Raw genomic sequence first — 21,517 nt, 5'->3', positions numbered from 1 at the left:
CAGGTGATGGCCCTCATGAGACCCATAGTACACAATCTCTGCCATGTCCACCAACTTTTGCTTGTCCTCCATGGCCCAGTTAATCCTGTTGTCGCCAGTGCTCAGGTCAATCACGCTGTGTTTGCTCCTTCTCAGCTATGCTATGCAGAATCTCATCCATTTTCATACAATGGGTCCCAGTCATACCTGAGCTTAGTGGCAATGACCCAGTCTTCCTCTGCAAGGATGGTCTGGTCCACCTCCCGCCATTTTTAAGCATGGGAGCATGTATGACATCTCAGCACCAGACTGGATGCCCCTAAGCCCCTCACTGCATGGCAGCACTTTGTTGTATGACTTTTCTTCTTAATGTAACATCACAACTGTGCTAAAATGTGAGTAGTCAGGCTCGAAAGCTTTTACTCATGAAAGTTGGGGAAGGTGGACTCCTCCTGCCACACTTTAGGACTATCGCAACATTTTCCTCCTCCAGAGAGCGTTTGTGTTTCAGTCTCAAGGTTGTTTAGGCACTTGTGATCTAAAGTCACCTGAATCTACACACTGGCATTTAGATAATTTGAAGCTGTCAGGGTATTATGGTTCAGTGCCAAGCCTCGGGCTTTATCAGTGCTCTCCCTTCTGGTAGCCCTGAACTCCAATTTTTGTCTTCTGCCCTGTGACTTTGTTAAGACCCCTGCCCAGACTTCTGATGGTCTCATTTCAGAGTGCCTGATATCCCTGGAGGAATGTTGAGTTAAATTCTGGGCTTGGCTCTCTAGATTTCTTTCTTCTGTTGGATACTGGAGAGGGAATCAGTAGAATGGAAGAAAGATCTAAAGAAATTACCCAGGATACAATCTAGAGCAAAAATATTCACAGGAAATATAAAAGTTGCTTAACATTCTTGGAACATAGAAAAGAAAATTCTAACAGATGTCTCATTAGAGTTCCAGAAATAAAGAGAATGATGGAAAGGCAATGTTCAATCCAGACTTTCCAAATTAATGGAAGATTTGGGTCTTCAGGGCATTCCCAGTAGGATACATTTAAAAAGTCACATGTAGATACATTGTGTTGTCACACTGGAGTAAAAAGACAAAACTTGAGATCAAAAGAAAGCAAACAGAAGAAAAAAGGAAAACCATTTCAAAACCAGAAGATGTAGCACAAAATAAAGTTACAGAAATAAATCCAGATCTTTCAGTAACACTAATTCCTATAAAATTAATAGTCAGAAGCCATAGATTGTCAAATGGGATGAACAGAAACATCTAAAATATAAATACACAGAAAGGTCAAAAGTAAGAGAAGGGGAAAAGATATACTATGCCCCAATCCACCGAAGTCATGATAGATAGGTATATAGGCCAGTCAAAATAGTCTTTGAGGCAAAACATTCATTAATCATGAAGAGAGTTGCTACATGATGATAAACATTTAATTACAATCTATGAAGTTTGTAGCATGGCCTCCAAATGTACAAGGCTATAAAAGAAAAATCTGAAGTAAGAGTGTTAGAACTTAAAAATTTTTCTAAGTAATTGATGAATGAAGGAATAAAATTCTTTGTTAAGTATAGGGTGGCCATAAAGTTCATGTGCAATTTAAAATAGTAATTGCAAACAAACTTTATGGCCACCTTGTATATGAAAAGTTCGTATAGCATCATTAACAAGCTTGAGATGGAAGATAAATAGCCCTCCTCCATGAAAGAATAAACCTTCTTTTCTTTCTTTTCTTTTTGAGATTTTCTTTTAGGGTTTAATAAAGACCTTATTTCCCAGCTGTCCCTGTCTGGGTGCGGGACTGTCATCACACCTCTGCCCTCTTCTGGGTCTCTCTGCTACTTCCCGGCGCGCTGCCGCGCTGGCCACCCTCCCTCCTTCTCTCTGGCTGGGGCAGACGCTTTCCCCCATCTTGGCTCGTCTTCACTCCTCCCGAGAGCTCGCCCCGCTGGCGGTGAGCTCTGTGCTTCCTGTCGTCGTCCTGTGAGCTGTCTTTGTGCTTCTGGTTCTTTTTCTCGAGACCTTCTGTCCATGTCCCTGTGCTCTTCGTCCCTGACATTTTGTGACTTCTCCCTGGGCTCCTCCAGGCAGGGTCTGGCTTTCCCGACTGCGCAAGCAGCACGGGCTTCATGTTTTCCATCTCCAACACCAATTTCTTCTCTTTCTCTTGGTTTCTCTGTGCTTGGTTCCTCTCCCTTTTCCAGTTTCTTAAGAAGCTTAATTCTTAATTCTTTCTCAGTAGTTTTCTTCTGTTTATCTTCCTCTTTTCTTTTACGCCTTTCTTCTTCTCTTTTCTTTTCTCCTCTTCCCGCAAGCGTTTCTTCTCTAACTCCCTCCTCCTCTGCTCTTCTCGCTTCTCCTCTCGAATTCTCTGCTTTTCTATTTTTAATATATTCCAAAAGAGGTGTAGTTCTTCTAGCAAGGAGTTCTCTCGTTTTTGCCTCTATCTCTCCCAGTAGAGTTTCGGGGTTGGCAATGGCCTTCTCTTCCTCCACACAGTAAGTTTCTAAAAACTTCTTGTATTCTGGATCATCTTCAGGGCCCCGGGTCTTGGCATCTTTTTTCTTAGGCTTCTTTTTGGCTACCTTCTGGAACGGAGCAAACTCTACCACAGCAGGATATTCCAGACCTTTACTGTCAATGAAGATATATCCATCAAAACGATCTCTAAAAAGAAGGATGTCATCAGGATTTCTAAAATTAATGTATGCTCTTGAGTAGAGATGAGGGTAAAGACTGAGGTCCGCCGAGAAGAATTCACAGTTGTGCGTGGGCAGCGGGCTCAGTGGCTCCTGCAGCTGCTCCTGGGTGAGACCAGGGGGCCCTTATTTTCAGTTATAGAAGAAACAATTGTCAAAATCAACTCCCAACCTAAGCCATAGTTTCATAGGATTTTTATCACCGAGACAATTTTTCAATAAGTTTGAAGCTGAAAACAGTAGATTCGTAGAAAAAAAAATCTGTGGCTCAGAAAATTAATTTTAAAAAGCCTTTCTAAATAATTTATAGCTAACGATGAATAATAACAAATATTTTATATGCCCAAATTGTGAGATACAACTGAAACATGCTTTATAGTGAATTTACAGCTCTAAATGCTTATGTTAGAAAAGAAGAAAGCTTAAAATAAATGAGCTAAGCAACTTAAGAAGTCAGAAGAACAACAAAATAAACACAAAGAAAGGAGAAGGAAGGAAACTATAAAGATAAGAGGGGAAATTAATCAAATGGAAAACAAATATACAGTAGAGAGAATCAACTAAGGCAAAAGTTCATTTTTGGAAAAAAAGACTAATAAAATAGACATTTTTGAGCTCTCTGAAAATATGAAACAGCACAAATAAACAATATTAGAAATGAAAAAGAAGATGAATTATAAATACTGCTGAGGCTAAAGAGATAAAACTATGAAAGAAACTTTTCACAAACACAAAAACTTGGATAAAATGAAAATTTCTTAGGAAAGCTGTAAAATGAAAATTTCTTAGGAAACTGTAACTTAACAACTGATACGAGAAGTAAAATGACTCAATTTATTTCTATTCATTATACAAGTTTAATCAAGATTAGAAATTTATTCACAAAAATGCTAGTTCCATGTGGTTTCAGAGTTAGTTTAAAACAGAGTCAACAGACACAGAATTTTATTTTTACCTCAGATTTTTCTGGAGAATCAAAAAGAGCAACAGCCCCCAATTGTTTTTTTTATAAAGTTAGTATAACCTTGCTACCCAAATCAGATAAGGAAAATATTATAAATTAAAATTGCAGGATAATCTCATTTATAATCATAGATATAAAATGTTAAGCAAAATATTATCAAACTAAATAAAAAATTAGGTCAAGTTTAAACTGGATTTTCTTGGTAATAAAAGGATTATTGAAAATGAAAGAATCTCTCAGTTTAATTCTTCACAGGAAGCAGAAATATTAAAATATTAAACATTTTTTATGATTAACAATGTAAAAAAGTCTCTTAATACACTGGTAATAGACTGTGTCCCCGTATGGTTTCTCCTAGGAGCCCATGCCAAGGCAGAGAATCCAGAGGCTCCAAAATTGGGGAGGTGATTTCAGGAAAAATGAATAAATACGATGTATGATACCGTTTATAAAAAATTTACCAATATGCAAAATAGCACTGTCCATTGCTTAGGGATGTCCACAGTATATAGTAACAATGTAAAGGAATGCAAGGGAATGGTGTACACAGAATTCAGAAAAGTAGCTAGTTGCTGTGGTGTTGCCTAGGAGATTTCTTTGAGGAACAGGGATCTGAGTTCTATTAGTGAAATTTACTTTCTTAACTTGGCAGTGATATAAGCATGTTCATATGATTAATCTTTATGCCTTTCTAAATATCTTAAAAAGGTAATCAAAGAGAAAAAATACCCTAAAAATACATGTAAATATCAAAGATACAGGAAACAGAATTGTCAGTAAACAATAGAGTTATAGAATCAAAAGATTATAAAACACGCAAAACATTCTAAGAGTGATTGAGACCGAGAAAGAGAGAAAGAAAATAAAAGAGATGCTATTAAATGTAAAGTAAATGATTACAGGTAAAATAAATATGAATAAAATAATTTATAAAGATTATAGTTAACACATATTAAAAATTATGCAGATATAAAATGCCAAAAATGACACTAGAAGAAAAAAATTGATAACCATTAAATAATAACCATTGTATGGAAATGAAAGCAGAAGAAAAATATCTCACAGATTCTGAATTTATAAGCCCTAGGCCCAGAAAGTTTCTATTGTGAGGTTTAACAAACTTCTGGAGTTGTTCCAGAAAATAGAAAAAGAGCCTCTTGGTTTTTGCAATGAGGTTCATATAAGCTGACTTCAAAACTGGGTTAGAATAGTGCAGAAAAGGGAAAAGAACACAGATGTAAAGCTGCTAATTAAAATAGAGGTAACCCAAATGGACCTCCTAGATACATACAGAGCATTCCATCTAACAGCAGCAGACTGTAAAGTCTTCTCATGTGCCCATGGAACATTCTCCAGGCCACAGAACAAATCTTGCCCAATTTAAGAAGATTGAAATAATATCAATTATCTTTTTCTGGCCGGAATGGAATGAAACCAATGTAAGTCACTGGTGGGAAGAATTTTAGAAAGTTCTCAAATATAGCAGATCCTCCATATCCTGGGGTTCCACATCCACAGATTTAACCAACTGTAGATCAAAAATATAAAACAACATGTAGAATATAAATGTCTTAACACAATAACTAAGAAAATGCCAGGAAGGCTATATTAACCAGTGTGATGAAAATGTGTCAAACGGTCTATAAAACCAGTGTATGGTGCCCCATGATTGCATTAATGTACACAGCTATGATTTAATAAAAAAAAAAACCCACAAAAATATAAAACAACAATATAACAATAAAGATAATACAAGTAAAAATGCAGTCTAATAATTATTTACATAGCATTTACATCATAGAAGGTATTATAAGTGATCTAAAGATGATTTAAAGTAGGCAGGGGGATGTGTGTAGTTTACATGCAAATACTATGCCATTTTATATCAGGGACTCAAGAATCCAAGGATTTGGGTATCTGTAGGGGGTCCTGCTACAAGCCCAGCATGGATACTGAGGGACCACAGTACAGCACACTCCTGAACAACCACTGGGTCAAAGAAGAACATGAAAGGGAAACTTAAAAATATCTTGAGACAGGGCGGCGCTTGTGGCTCAAGGAGTAGGGTGCTGGTCCCATATGCCGGAGGTGGCAGGTTCAAACCCAGCCCCGGCCAAAAATCACAAAAAAAAAAAAAAATATCTTGAGACAAACAGAAAATGCAAATAACAGCAAAATGTATGAGATGCAGCAAAAGCAGTTCTAAGAGGGAAGTTTATAGCAATAATGCCTACATCAAAAAAGAAGATCTCAAATAAATGATGGAATGCTCACATCAAAGAACTAGAAAAGGGAAGAACAAATTAACCCCAAAGTCGGGAGACAATAATTGAGATCAGAGCAGAGATAAATGAAATAGAGGCCAGAGAAACAATAGAAAAGATCAATGAAACCAAGAGTTGGGTTTTGTGAAAGATAAACAAAATTGACTAACAGTTAGCCAGACTAAAAAAGAGAGAGGAAAGACTCAAAAAACAAAATAAGAAAGGAAAGAGGTGACGTTGCAAGTGATAAACAGAAATATGAAAGATCATAAGAGACCACATATGTCTACAAATTGGATGACCTAGAAGATATGAATAAATGCCTAGACAGACACAAGCTACCAAAATTGGAACTCAAATCATGAGGCAGAATGACAGAGCCGTTAGTCAAATGCTATTACATATGTTATTAGTATAATGGAATAAATTACAAGCATAGAACTTCATGGTGGACTAGAATTCTACACATTAAACTTATGGGAGTGAACGCTTTTTGTCAGAGGAGATGAACACGGGATTTCAGTTGTGATCAAGAGGTTGGTCTTTAATTTTATTTATAATTCTTCAACATTCTCTCTTCCTCTTTGGCTTCTTCCTCCCCATGAGCTTCCCCTTTTTCTTCCCTCCTCTTTTCCCCATTCCTTTCTTCTTTTTTCTCCCTTTCCCTCCTTTCTTCCCTTTTTTCACCTTTCTTTTCTTTCCTGACACCTCTCCCCTTTCCTTTCTCTCTTCATTCTTTCTTCTTTCCCTTCTTTTCTTCTGATATACACTTATACACATGTATTACTCAACGTAATATTTAAAAAATACATACATAAAAAACTCTTGCAGGGTGGCACCTGTGGCTCAAAGGAGTGGGGCACCAGTCCCATAAGCCAGAGGTGGCAGGTTCAAAACCCAGCCACAGCCAAAAACGTCAAAAAAAAGAAAAAAAATTCTTGCAGTGAATGTAGCAGTACAAACCAGTACTTTTCTATTTCTTAAGTGTTATTTTTCAAAATAAAAGAAAATTAAATCTAAATTCACCCTAAGCAGATTTTCTTAAAGAACTAATTTGTTCTAATTTCTAGAATTAGTCTATGTTTAGGCATCACTGCTCATTGAAGAAATGTTTTATTGTGATTATCTGTGATTTTGATTATAATATAAGAGCATCAAATTTCTTAGCATGGTATTCAGTTATTATATAAAAAGAGAAACTAGACAAGAAAATATGTAGTTTCATGAGGAAAGTTCTACTTCTTCTGAATACCAGAAATGAGTTCATATTCTCAAGGATGAAAGGAATGACTCTAGAATCCTTAAAAGGAATCTTTAACTTGCCTTGAAATAATATGTATACATCAGCTCTCCCATAAAAACTAATTTCCCCAGAACCAACAGCCTTTCCCACAGTCATTGACGACCTTGGTTATATGCCATGCATTACTTCCTCATGGTCTGTATCACAGTGGAAAAGAGTTTCACCAGAATGTTATCTTGAAGTACCAGTGACAACATCATTTTCCTTTGTCAAAGGCGGCAGCTGTCATGTCTAGTATCACTGTGTTGTTGAAAAGAATATTCATGATGTGATGCTACTGACAAATGGTCAACAGCTTTCACTTTTTCCCAGCATATTTATACTATTTATTTTTAATTTTTCTCCATTATAAAACTTGTATTCATATTAAAAAAGCATCATAAAATTTCACTGCAGTTTTTAACAGCCTTCATTCCAGCAGTTTCAATGTAGCACAATTCACAATTGCAAAGATAGGGAATCAATCTAAGTACCAAAAGCTGGTTTCATTTTTCCTAAGAAACACAAAATACCCATCTGATTTTAATTTCCAACATGGCTTTGTACTATTTCTTGTAGTAATCTTTGGAAAAAAATTATTTGAGTTTGTTTGAACAGTTGCTTTCTGGTGGTCATCCCTGCCATGGGAGGAAAAGCACTTGTAAGATTCTGAATGTTCTAGGGCTGGACAAACCAGAGATGAGCATAAAGTTGATCTGATTATGTCAGCTTGACTGATGCCTGGAGCACAGACCTTACACCTATAAAACAACCTACATCAACTTTCTGGATGTGCTGCTTAAGCTTTTCTAAGTCTCCTTGACCTCATTTGTGGAATGTGGATAATTTTATAAGCTCTCCCAAGGTTATGATTAATGAGACAATTAAAAAAAATAATAAATGTTAAGTGCTAATTGTTATTATGGGTGTTACTTGGATCAGTAACTTCATATATTTTGTTAATTTTGCTGTTGTCTCTTTTCCTCTTACACTATTATCAGTTCCATTCACTTAAAATTATAGCATTTTCCTTTACCTGCATAAGTGTGGCTGTATTGTTAACTTTCCTTCACTCAAATCCTTTGGGGAAGGGGGATAAAAATAACACTTCAATTTATAGTCATTAATAGCTCAATTTTCCTGTCCTAGATCCCTTGTGAACACGACTGAGCATAAGCAAATTAAGTAATTCAATTTATCCTGAACATATGTGCCACTTTGTCAAATAGATGTAGAGTTTTTTGAAAGAAATAATCTTATCTTTTATTCTTTATTTTCCTCAGTGCTCATAGCAGTGTTTTGATGCATTGCAAATTCTGGTGTGTGCAAACATGAACAAATTCTATTTAATTTCTTTAGTAATAAAGTATATTGGCTTCTAATGTATTACTTATCTCATAAAATAATGTGCACGATATTTGTAGATGTTTCTAACAAGCATTTCTGTCCTAGTTTATTTGTCTAGGGTTTAACCCTGTATTTTTATCCCCAACAAAATCTTTCATTATTCTGAACCCAGGCTTAAGGAGACTATACTGCAGGTAAACAGTATAATAGAATTAAATGTCATAATTATGTTTTGTTCTGGTCTTGCATTGGAGGTAAGAAAGCAATGTCAAAAATCCAAACAATGTTTTTATTACTTAGTTTAAGTGGTATTATTGAAACACTTAACTGTATAAAATAAAAAATATGTGGTTTATATGACTGAAAATACCAGTGAGTTCTAATATAGATATTGTGTTAAGACACTTGAAAAATGTTCTTTATCTGGTTGCTTTTTACAGCATATTAGTAGAATGTGAATTCTGAAGAAACTCTGGGTCAAACATATTAATCTACTTTAGTTTAAAAGAGTGAAAATGTAACTGGTATATGAACTAATGTAGTGGTTGAGAAATGTAGTTTCATATTGGGCATGGGCTTTGAAATCAGCCGAGTTCTTACATTTTTAAATCAAATGTAAATCATTAAGATTTGCCAAGATGGAAATTAAGAGTCGTGTAAGGCCCTGGACATTTGGACATTTTTTCCCTTACTTGAGTCATGCTAGGTCATATGCCTAAGTTTGAAATGACTTTGAATTACTGATTTTTCCCCACTCTCTTTCAGACTTCAGTTTAGTCCAAATTGGCTTTAAACCAAACTCAGTGAAGTTGAAAAATAGGCTTAAAAATAAACCTTTCAGAGATAAAAAATATTTTCCACCTTAAATAATTTTTTAAGCATCTGGGATTTCAAGTTTGGGCTGTAGTCTTTTAAATTTTGAATTTGGGGTTTAGATTTCCAAATTTTTATATAAACTTCTGCATATGTTCACCATTTTTCTTTTATTTAAAACTAACAGTAAATATTAAAAACAAATTTTCAGTTGAGGAAATTGAGTTAAATTTCCCATCATAAATGCATCCTTAGAGAGTGAAGAGAATGTTACTTTTAAATAAGCAAAAAGACTTGAGACATGACTTCAATACATGTTCAAAGTGTATATGAAAACCTGTCAGTAGGTGGAATGATACTCCTCAACGGCAAGGCTTCTAATTGCAAAGTCAAAAACTAAGTTGTGGCAATGAATGTATCATTGAACACTACTGAATAATAAAAGCTATTAATAACTTTCTATACCATACAATTTCAGTGCAAAGATTTCTAAAGTTTTTGTTGCTTAAGAGAAAGCAGAGCATTACAGATAAACCATTGGCAATATTATTCCATATAAGATTGCTTTTACTTTTAAGATTATTTTTAGTTTTCTGTATTAGAAATACAGAAGCTTTTGATAACAAAAAATCAGATAATTTAGAATGAAATAAAGGATAAAAATACCAACTCCCTCACCTTTCATCCAGTTTTGTAAGAGGAGGTTTTCTAAACTTTTGGTATGTGGCTGAATTTTTTTTTAATCCAGCCACACATAATATAAAAATATGGTCTTTTTCTCATGAACTGGAGGAGACAGAAAGGCCTGACTAGCTCTCTGTTTTTTGCCTAGCCTAGTTATGTTTAATTGTTTCCATTAATTGTTTCCTTGGATATACAGGAGCTTTTTAATTTAATGAAACTTGCTGAAATGATTTGAAGATAGTTTCCCTAAACAATCTTACCTGCCACTTTATTCCACCAAGTTTTACCATTTCCTCTGGCATAAAGAAGCAATTGTGAATTTTTTTTTTTTTGGATGATGCATATCATAGACACAGTTGGAAGGGAAATTTTTAACTAATGCAATCTATACTTAACATTTTCACCTGAAGGACTTAGTGAATTCACATATGGACCAATAAGTTTTTTTTTTTTTTTTTTAAAGTCACAATTTTTTTTTTCTTTTATTGTTGGAGATTCATTGAGGGTACAGTAAGCCAGGTTACACTGATTGCAATTGTTAAGTAAAGTCCCTCTTGCAATCATGTCTTGCCCCCATAAAGTGTGACACACACCAAGGCCCCACCCACCTCCCTCCTTCCCTCTTTCTGTTCCCCCCCCCATAACCATAATTGTCACTAATTGTCCTCATATGAAAATTGAGTACATAGGATTCATGCTTCTCCATTCTTGTGATGCTTTACTAAGAATAATGTCTTCCACGTCCATCCAGGTTAATACGAAGGATGTAAAGTCTCCATTTTTTTTAATGGCTGAATAGTATTCCATGGTATACATATACCACAGCTTGTTAATCCATTCCTGGGTTGGTGGGCATTTAGGCTGTTTCCACATTTTGGCGATTGTAAATTGAGCTGCAATAAACAGTCTAGTACAAGTGTCCTTATGATAAAAGGATTTTTTTCCTTCTGGGTAGATGCCCAGTAATGGGATTGCAGGATCAAATGGGAGGTCTAGCTTGAGTGCTTTGAGGTTTCTCCATACTTCCTTCCAGAAAGGTTGTACTAGTTTGCAGTCCCACCAGCAGTGTAAAAGTGTTCCCTTCTCTCCACATCCACGCCAGCATGTGTAGTTTTGAGATTTTGTGATGTGGGCCATTCTCACTGGGGTTAAATGATATCTCAGGGTTGTTTTGATTTGCATTTCTCTAATATATAGAGATGATGAACATTTTTTCATGTGTTTGTTAGCCATTTGTCTGTCGTCTTTAGAGAAAGTTCTATTCATGTCTCTTGCCCATTGATATATGGGATTGTTGGCTTTTTTCATGTGGATTAATTTGAGTTCTCTATAGATCCTAGTTATCAAGCTTTTGTCTGATTGAAAATATGCAAATATCCTTTCCCATTGTGTAGGTTGTCTCTTTGCTTTGGTTATTGTCTCCTTAGCTGTACAGAAGCTTTTCAGTTTAATGAAGTCCCATTTGTTTATTTTTGTTGTTGTTGCAATTGCCATGGCAGTCTTCTTCATGAAGTCTTTCCCCAGGCCAATATCTTCCAGTGTTTTTCCTATGCTTTCTTGGAGGATTTTTATTGTTTCATGCCTTAAGTTTAAGTCCTTTATCCATCTTGAATCAATTTTTGTGAGTGGGGAAAGGTGTGGGTCCAGTTTCAGTCTTTTACATGTAGACATCCAGTTCTCCCAACACCATTTATTGAAAAGGGAGTCTTTCCCCCAAGGTATGGTCTTGTTTGGTTTATCAAAGATTAGGTGGTTGTAAAATGTTAGTTTCATTTCTTGGTTTTCAATTCGATTCCAAGTGTCTATGTCTCTGTTTTTGTGCCAGTACCATGCTGTCTTGACCACTATGGCTTTGTAGTACAGACTAAAATCTGGTATGCTGATGCCCCCAGCTTTATTTTTGTTACAGAGAACTGCCTTAGCTATACGGGGTTTTTTCCGGTTCCATACAAAACGCAGAAACATTTTTTCCAAATCTTGAAAGTACGATGTTGGTATTTTGATAGGAATGGCATTGAATAGGTAGATTGCTTTGGGAAGTATAGACATTTTAAAAATGTTGATTCTTCCCATCCATGAGCATGGTATGTTCTTCCATTTGTTAATATCCTCTGCTATTTCCTTTCTGAGGATTTCATAGTTTTCTTTATAGAGGTCCTTCACCTCCTTCGTTAGGTATATTCCTAGGTATTTCATTTTCTTTGAAACTATGGTGAAGGGAGTTGTGTCCTTAATTAGCTTCTCATCTTGACTGTTATTGGTGTATACAAAGGCTACTGACTTGTGGACATTGATTTTATATCCTGAAACATTACTGTATTATTTGATGACTTCTAGGAGTCTTGTGGTTGAGTCTTTGGGGTTCTCTAAGTATAAGATCATGTCATCAGCAAAGAGGGAGAGTTTGACCTCCTCTGCTCCCATTTGGGTTCCCTTTATTTCCTTGTCTTGCCTAATTGTATTGGCTAGAACTTCCAGCACTATGTTGAATAGTAAAGGTGACAGAGGACAGCCTTGTCTGGTTCCAGTTCTAAGAGGAAAAGCTTTCAGTTTTCCTCCATTCAGTAAAATATTGGCTGTGGGTTTGTCATAGATAGCTTCAATCAGTTTTAGAAATGTGCCACCTATGCCTATACTCTTCAGTGTTCTAATTAGAAAAGGATGCTGGATTTTATCAAATGCTTTTTCTGCATCTATTGAGAGGATCATGTGATCTTTATTTTTGCCTCTGTTAATATGGTGGATAACGTTTATGGACTTGCATATGTTAAACCAGCCTTGCATCCCCATCCCTGGGATGAAGCCTACTTGATCATGATGAATGACTTTTTTGATGATAAGCTGTAATCTATTGGCTAGGATTTTGTTGAGAATTTTTGCGTCTATGTTCATGAGTGAGATTGGTTTGAAATTCTCCTTTTTATTTGGGTCTTTTCCTGGTTTTGGTATCAGGGTGATGTTTGCTTCATAGAATGTGTTGGGGAAGATTCCTTCTTCCTCAGTTTTTTGGAATAATTTCTGCAGTACAGGAATAAGCTCTTCCTTGAAGGTTTGATAGAATTCTGGAGTGAAGCCATCTGGACCAGGGCATTTTTTGGTTGGAAGCTTTTTTTATTGTTTCTTTGATCTCAGTGCTTGAAATTGGTCTGTTCAGGAGCTCTATTTCTTCCTGGCTGAGTCTAGGGAGAGGGTGTGATTCCAAATATTGATCCATTTCTTTCACATTGTCAAATTTCTGGGCATAGAGTTTCTGGTAGTATTCAGAGATGATCTCTTGTATCTCTGTGGGATCAGTTGTTATTTCCCCTTTATCATTTCTGATTGAGGTTACTAGAGATTTTACTTTTCTATTCCTCGTTAGTCTGGCCAATGGTTTATTTATTTTATTTATTTTTTCAAAAAACCAACTCCTTGTTTCATTAATTTTCTGAATGATTCTTTTGTTTTCAATTTCATTGATCTCTGATTTGATTTTGGATATTTCCTTTCTTCTACTGAGTTTAGGCTTAGATTGTTCTTCTTTTTCCAATTCCATAAGATCTCTTGTGAGATTGTTGATGTGCTCTCTTTCTGTTTTTCGAACGTAGGCATCTAAAGCGATGAATTTTCCTCTCAAAACTGCTTTTGCAGTATCCCAGAGGTTTTGGTAGCTTGTGTCTTCATTGTTGTTATGCTCAAGGAAGTTAATGATTTCCTGTTTTATTTCTTCCTTCACCCATCTGTTATTCAACAGAAGATTGTTTAGTTTCCATGCCTTTGGGTGGGGTCGAGCATTTTTGTTAGAGTTGAGTTCCACCTTTAGTGCCTTATGGTCTGAGAAGATACAAGGTAAAATTTCAATTCTTTTGATTCTGTTGATATTTGTTTTGTGTCCCAGGATATGATCAATTTTGGAGAATGTTCCATGGGGTGATGAGAAGAATGTATATTCTTTATCTTTGGGATGGAGTGTTCTATATGCGTCTATCAAGCACAGTTGTTCTAGGGTCTCATTTAAGTCTCTTATATCCTTGTTCAATTTCTGTTTAGAGGATCTGTCCAGCTCTGTAAGAGGAGTGTTAAGGTCCCCTATTATTATGGTATTATCAGATATCATATTGCTCAGACTGAGTAAGGTCTGTTTCCAGAATCTGGGAGCATTTAAATTAGGTGCATAGATATTTAGAATTGAAATGTCTTCTTGTTGTATTTTTCCCTTGACCAATATAAAGTGACCATGTTTGTCTTTTTTGACTTTAGTTGCTTTAAATCCACATGTGTCTGAAAATAAGATTGCAACTCCTCTTTTCTTCTGAATTCCATTTGCCTGAAAAATTGTCTTCCAACCCTTGACTTGGAGCTTTAATTTGTCTTTTGAAGCCAGGTGTGTTTCTTGCAGACAGCAAATGGATGGCTTGTGTTTTTTAATCCAGTCAACCAATCTATGTCTCTTCAGTGGGGAATTCAAGCCATTAACATTTATTGAGATAATTGATAAGTGTGGTAGTATTCTATTCATCTTATTTTGTGAGAGTCCATTGCTTAGTTTTATCTTTTGCATCAGTGTGGAGGTTTGGTTCTGTCCTTTAATTTCTGAGTTCTTACTTTGCTGCTGATCCATTGTGGTGGTCAGTGTGCAGAACAGGTTGAAGTATTTCCTGTAGAGCTGGTCTTGTTGTGGCGAATTTCCTCAATGTTTGTATATCCATAAATGATTTGATTTCTCCATCAATTTTGAAGCTTAGCTTAGCAGGGTACAGAATTCTGGGCTGGAAATTGTTCTGTTTAAGTAGATTAAAGGTAGATGACCATTGTCTTCTTGCTTGGAAAGTTTCCTTAGAGAAGTCTGCGGTCACTCTGATGGATTTGCCCCTGTAGGTCAACTGGCGCTTACTCCTGGCAGCTTGCAGAATCTTTTCTTTTGTCTTGACTTTGGACAGGTTCATCACAATGTGTCTTGGAGAAGCTCGCTTAGAGTTGAGGCGACCTGGGGTCCGATATCCCTCTGAAAGCAGTGTGTCAGAATCTTTGGTGATATTTGGGAAATTTTCTTTTATAATATTCTCTAGTATGGCTTCCATTCCTCTGGGGCATTCTTCTTCCCCTTCTGGAATTCCTATAACTCGTATGTTGGAACGCTTCATAAAGTCCCATAATTCTGACAGTGAACGTTCTGCTTTCTCTCTCTTCTTTTCTGCCTCTTTTACTATCTGAGTTATCTCAAAAACTTTGTCTTCTACCTCTGAAATTCTTTCTTCTGCATGGTCTAACCTGTTGCTGATACTTTCCATTGCGTCTTTAAGTTCCCTGATTGACTGTTTCATTTCCTTCAGCTCTGCTATATCCTTTTTATATTCTTCATATTGTTCATCTCTTATTTGATTCTGTTTTTGGATTTCCTTTTGGTTATTTTCCACTTTATTAGCAGTTTCCTTCATTGTTTCCATCATTTCTTTCATTGTTTTCAACATGTGTATTCTAAATTCCCTTTCTGTCATTCCTAACATTTCTGTGTAGTTGGAATCCTCTGCAGAAGCTACCTCATGGTCCCTTGGTGGGGTTGTTCTGGACTGGTTCTTCATGTTGCCTGGAGTTTTCTGCTGATTCTTCCTCATGGGTGATTTCTTTTATCTGTTTACTTGGCCTAATTTTCCTTTCAGTTCCTCTTGCTCTTTAAGTTCTCGTGCCTGTGGACTAAGGGTTACAGGACCAGAAGGGTGAGAAGGTTTAAGAGAAAAGGGATGAAAGAAAGGAGGACCGAGTGATAAGAAAAAAAAAAAAAAGAAAAATAGAGAAAGGAGAGGGGGTGGGTGAAAGGAATATTGACAAAAAGCAGAGAGGCACAGAAAGAGGGAGACAGAGCAATATAGGTGTACAGTAGGGTACTTTGATAGAACCTTAAAAAAAAAACCACCTTCTGGGGGTGCCCAGTGGGGTGGTTCCCTTGAGGTCAGCAGCTCTTTGCTAACCTGATCAGACACAGTACCCCACCTCCACCAAGTAGAGAGGAAAGACAAAAATGCTAAAAATCAAACCAAAACAAGCAAACAGAAAACTTTACGGGATAAAATTGGCTGGAAAAACCAAATAATAGCGGTAGAAACACTAACAAAAATGAACTTCTGATTATTGAAATGGGCAGCAATGGGAAATTATAATTAAACTAGAAAAATTGAGAAAGAAAAAGGATCTGTATGGAAAAGGTTGAACTTAAAAAACAAAACAACATTCCACAACATCAAAATAAACAAAAAAAACAACCAAACAAAAAACAAAAAACACACACACAACCAAAAACAAAGCAGTATGTATATGTTATTGAATATTGTCTGGGCAACACGTGGTCTTCTGGGGTATGAGATGTTAATCACAGTTCTGATATGACTGGAGGCTGCTAGTTTCTCAAACCCCAGCAGGTAGGCACCCTAAATCTCTCTTCAGCCCACTTAAAAGGCACTTTGAATTTGTTCACTTACTGAGCAGAAGCTTTCCCAGGGAAGTGCTTGTTGCTGGAATCACTGCTGAAGTGGCTATCCACTTACCCTGTGTGTCAAAACTGATCTCCCTCTGCCCCCGAGGGTTAGGGCTGCAAGGCGGCTCAGACCCCGCCCTTAGGCTACTTGGTCGCTGGGTTACCAGCTCCCACCCAATTCCAGCTCTGGGACCCTGAGGGCAGAGCTTGCCGGGGCAGATCACTCACAATGTCTGCCTGTGACCCAGGGCCAAACTCTATTAGCTCCGTCTGGCTCAGCGGCTCAGACTGGGGCCCTAGACAAAGGCCAAAGTTCTCCGCACTCCCGCTCAGGCTCTCCCCAAGGCAGTTCAGCTGAGTGCCAAGTCCAAAGACACCAAAACAGTTCACAGGTAAGGCCTTTCTGGTTTGCAGTCTCGCTGCTACTGAACTTACAGTTGTGGGCGGGTTTAGGCGGATTGAACACACGCGACCACTTGCCAGTTTTCCACTGTTTTAGTCCTCCTCTTGGGGTCCAGAAGTCTCTCGCTGACTCCCTGTATCCTCTCAGGTGTGATGATAGGCAGATCCCACCAGCCAGAGATGCCTGGAGACCTATATCCCCAGACTCACGGTGCCCAGATGCAAGGAAGCTGTTACTCGGCTGCCATCTTGCTCCACCCTCTAGTTTTTTTTGTTTTTTTTTTTATGTATTTCAGAATATTATGGGGGTATAAATGATTAGGTTACATGGACTACTTTTGTACTGCCTAAGACAGAGTTATAAGTGTGGCCATTACTGAGACAGTGTACATTGTATCTGGTAGGTATGATTTCATCCATCCTTCTTCCTCTCTCCCACTTGTCCAATTTCCACTGAGTTTTACTTCTATCTGTGCACATGAGTGCTGTTCAGTTAGTTTCAATTTAATAGTGATAGCAGATGGTGTTTGTTTTTCCATTCTTTAGATACTTTACTAAGGAGAATGGTCCATCTAATAGTTTCATCCAGATGGATAAAAAAGGAATTAATTCATTTTTTTTAAATGACTGAGTAGAACTCCATGGTATACATATACCACATTTTATTAATACACTCATGCATTGATGGGCACTTGAGTTGGTGGCACATCTTTGTGATTGAGAATTGTGCTGCAATATAGCATTTGAGTGCAGGTGTATTTTTGATAAAATGACTTTCTTTTTTTTCCTTAGGGTAAACACCCAGCAATGGGATTGCTGGATCAAAAGGTAGGTCTGCTTTTAATACTTTGACGAATCTTCATACTATTTTTTTTATAGAGGTTGTACAACAACAACAACAACAATATACATGGGACTTAATTAAATTAAAAATCTCCTGTATATCCAAGGAAACAATTAACGGAGCAAATAGACAACCTAGAGAATGGAAGAAAAAAATATTTGCACTCTATACATCTAATAAAGGGCTAATAGCAAGAATCTACAAAGAACTCCAGCAACACAGCAAGGAAAAATCAACAACCCTATTAAAAAGTAGGCAAAAGACATGAATGAAAGCTTTTCAAAAAAGATAGACTAATGGCCAATAAATGTTAAAAAACAATACTCAATGTGACTAATCAGGGAAATACAAAGCAAAACCACATTGAGATATTGCTGAACTCCAGTGAGAATGGCTTTTATCAAAACATCCCAAAATGATAGATGTTGGCATGGATGTGGAGAGAAAAAAACACTTACACATTTTTGATGGGACTGAAAACTATACCACCTCTTGGATAGGAGACCATTAAGTTTTTGTTAGGGTGTTCATGATTCCAAAATGGATTAAATAGTGTAAATGTGTGGTGTTATTCAAATCTAGAGAAAGAAACTTGAGCTGCCTAGAAACTAATGAGTAGAGCTTAGTCAAATCAGTTGTTAGATGAAAGCCAACATGAAATTTCCAAGGAATATTAATAATGACAACTCTTGCTTTCAAATTTATGAGAAGATAGGCAGATCCCAGCACCTGTCTCTGGAAAACACATTCAAAGTCCTTCTGAATTCTGTCCACATCTTGGAAAATGCTATTTATATTCAGAGTAAGCCACCTCACTTTAGAAACTATTGAGTTTCTAGTTCTTAGCCTGGTCACTAGGTAGACACAATTATTCCATGAAAACTTTCCTGCTTCCAAATAATCTACAAATAACATGGTCTGGAAGCTCCTTGGCTAAGATAAGGCCTGGTCTCAATTGTCAAGGTTGTTTCATGGCTGGTGGCCCATAGTATTTTCTTCTCAAACTTCTTGTGCTATCAATCTTGTCTCTGACCTAGTATCTTGCACTATTTTTTTCTGTTATTTTGAATTTTCTCTTTCCTGACTCTCTGCCCTACTTTTGACCAAGATCTTTGCTCAGTATCTGTAATGGTTGTTGTTCAGTATCTATACTGGTTTTACGCCAATTGCTTTTGATTCACTTTGACCTACTGTATGTATGTATCTCTCAATTTGTCACTATTCCACTAATGTTTGTCCCCTAGGCTAGCTAGTTTTACACCTGTGCCTCTGTACTATTTTTGTTTTCCCATAACTATGTTTGCCCTTTCTGTTTCTCTCTTTATACTAGTTGACAGCTATTAATAATTCTGTCATTCATCGTCCATGGACTCTGTGTCCCAATATAAAAATGTCTATATACATATGCATATATGAATAATATAAATTATATAAACATATATGTAAGTTCACAAATATTTGATCATATATTCTTTTTTTTTTTTTTTATTGTTGGGGATTCGTTGAGGGTACAATAAGCCAGGTTACACTGATTGCAATTGTTAGGTAAAGTCCCTCTTGCAATCATGTCTTGCCTCCATAAAGTGTGACACACACCAAGACCCCACCCCCCTCCCTCCATCCCTCTTTCTGCTTCCCCCCCCATTGATCATATATTCTTAATGCAGTCATTTTTTTCTTTTTCTTTTTTATTTGGCTCCATGTTTTCCTCTTTCATCTCTCTCTTCCTGCCTTAGCCCTATCTACAACCCCCTATCTCCCACCTGCAGGGCAGCCATATTAGCAATCTAGTTCATATACAACCATATTTTAAACTATATACACGTCAAATATGCACATACAGAACACGTACATAGAAAATAATCTATCTATGCACACACACAAATAAACATAAACACCGACTCAACTGTGTGCATATACACATAGTCTAAAGAGATATGTAATATTCTTTTTGTTTTGTTTTTCTTATTTAATATTATCTTATGAAAATTCTTCCAAATCAAATGATATGCCCCTAAATTTTCCATAATAGCTTTAAAATATTCTATGTGGTAAACATACTATTATTTATGCATTCTCCTATTAATAAACCCTTACTCTATCTACTTTTATTTCTGCCTTCCATGTTTCATGTGGTCTTATGATTTACACCACATGTTTGATCTTCTTCCTCTCTGACCTAACCCATCAGGAGAGACTTTTGTCCTGGAAAGAAATAGTTATTATTAAAAAATAGTCCCAGGTGTTTCACTCAGTACTGCTGACCTACCCCCAGTCTAATGGCTTAAACCCTCCATTTTATTTTGCTCAATATTTTAAGGGTTAGAAATTCAAAAAGGGATTGGCTGGGAAGTTCTGGTTGGCATCACTCATGAAGTGGCGGTCATGATAGCAGCTGGAGCTGCCAACATCTAAGGCTTGATTTGGCTCAATGTTCAAGATAACTTATTCTCATGACATTTGCTATCAGCTGATTGGAGTGCCTATGGATGAGCTCTCCAGCATGGTGGTCTCAGGGTAACTGAACATCTTTCATGGTGGCTGGATTTCCTTAGGGTGAGAATTCCAAGAATATCATGTAGAAGTTATGTGGGATTTTTCTGATCTAGATTCTGAAGTTACACAGCATCACTTCTTTCATAGTTTATTTGTTGAAACAGTCATAAGTCCATTCACATAGATCCCACTTATTCATCAAAGGAATGTCAAAAAATTTTAGAGCCACATTTTAAACTACCACTATCTAGGCTATGGTCACAAATTATTTTCATTCCTTCTACATGCAAAATAACTCAACCCCTCTCAAGAGTCCCCACCCCTCTCCCCATAACCATGTATTGTCCCATTTCAACATCAGGATCAGAAATTCAGAATCTTATCATCTGAATCATTTTTAGGCAGGAGTCTCTTCAGATATAGCTTTTTGAGTTCATCTCTGTGAGTACCATTTTTCTTGATCTGAGTATCTCTGACATAAGGACACGTTATCTGCTCCCACATGCTTAATATAAAATAGTAGAATAGGCATTAAGTAACAGCCACACATTCCTGTTCAAAACCAGGGACAGTATAAGGCATCATGGTAAACTGACCTACAGCACATCTGGAGCAGGTGGAGCGTGTAGTACCAGATTTTAAATTAGCTGTCATCATGGTTTCCTGGAACTAACCGTTCATAGATTCCATGGGTTATGGTTTGCCCTCAGAATCTTGGTTCTATCTTCCCATCCATCCTTCCTTTCCACAAGAAATGGAAGGATGTTGCTGTGAGTTATTGTCAGTCTTCTTCCTGCCAAAGTCATATGTCCCTTCATTTTGTATTATCTATGTTTATTGCAGTTCAAGATGATGCCATTCTTTAAAAAACTTTGTAAGGTTCCTGTGTATCAATTTAAAATCCACTGCATTAGATAAAATCCATTCTCAGAATTGCTTCCAGGGAAACCTTTCTTTACCTGGGGCTTCTTATTAGTCTGCTATGAGACTACACTCTTATGATTCTTAGAAGACTTAGAATTTACCAGAAGGAATCATGAAATAATCCTTAAGATACTTAGAAGGCTTTTAGTTGTTTTAATAAGTCTCCATCTGAAATGACTCTGAAGGCTTCAACATTGCAGTCATAACATAGTCTTCATGTTTATTATGAGACCACATTTTTCCAGATTTGGCCTTTATCTGAAGACTGTTTTTACTTTAGAATCTTTTTCTTGGAGAGACTGAAAACAGTATTATATTTGAGGCCATCACATCTTGGCTCTTTTCTATTTTCTCTACATAACA

The 21,517-nt window shown here is 36.7% G+C and overlaps 1 pseudogene; it reads right to left on the bottom strand.

Moving 5' to 3' along the window:
- Positions 1–1,822: 1,822 nt before the first annotated feature.
- LOC128585568 (regulator of nonsense transcripts 3A-like) overlaps positions 1,823–21,517 on the bottom strand; it is a 47,946-nt pseudogene continuing 28,251 nt past the window's right edge.

Source organism: Nycticebus coucang, chromosome 5 (genome assembly GCF_027406575.1).
Source record: "Nycticebus coucang isolate mNycCou1 chromosome 5, mNycCou1.pri, whole genome shotgun sequence".
NCBI lineage: Eukaryota > Metazoa > Chordata > Mammalia > Primates > Lorisidae > Nycticebus > Nycticebus coucang.
This window is presented reverse-complemented; position numbering and strand designations above follow the sequence as displayed.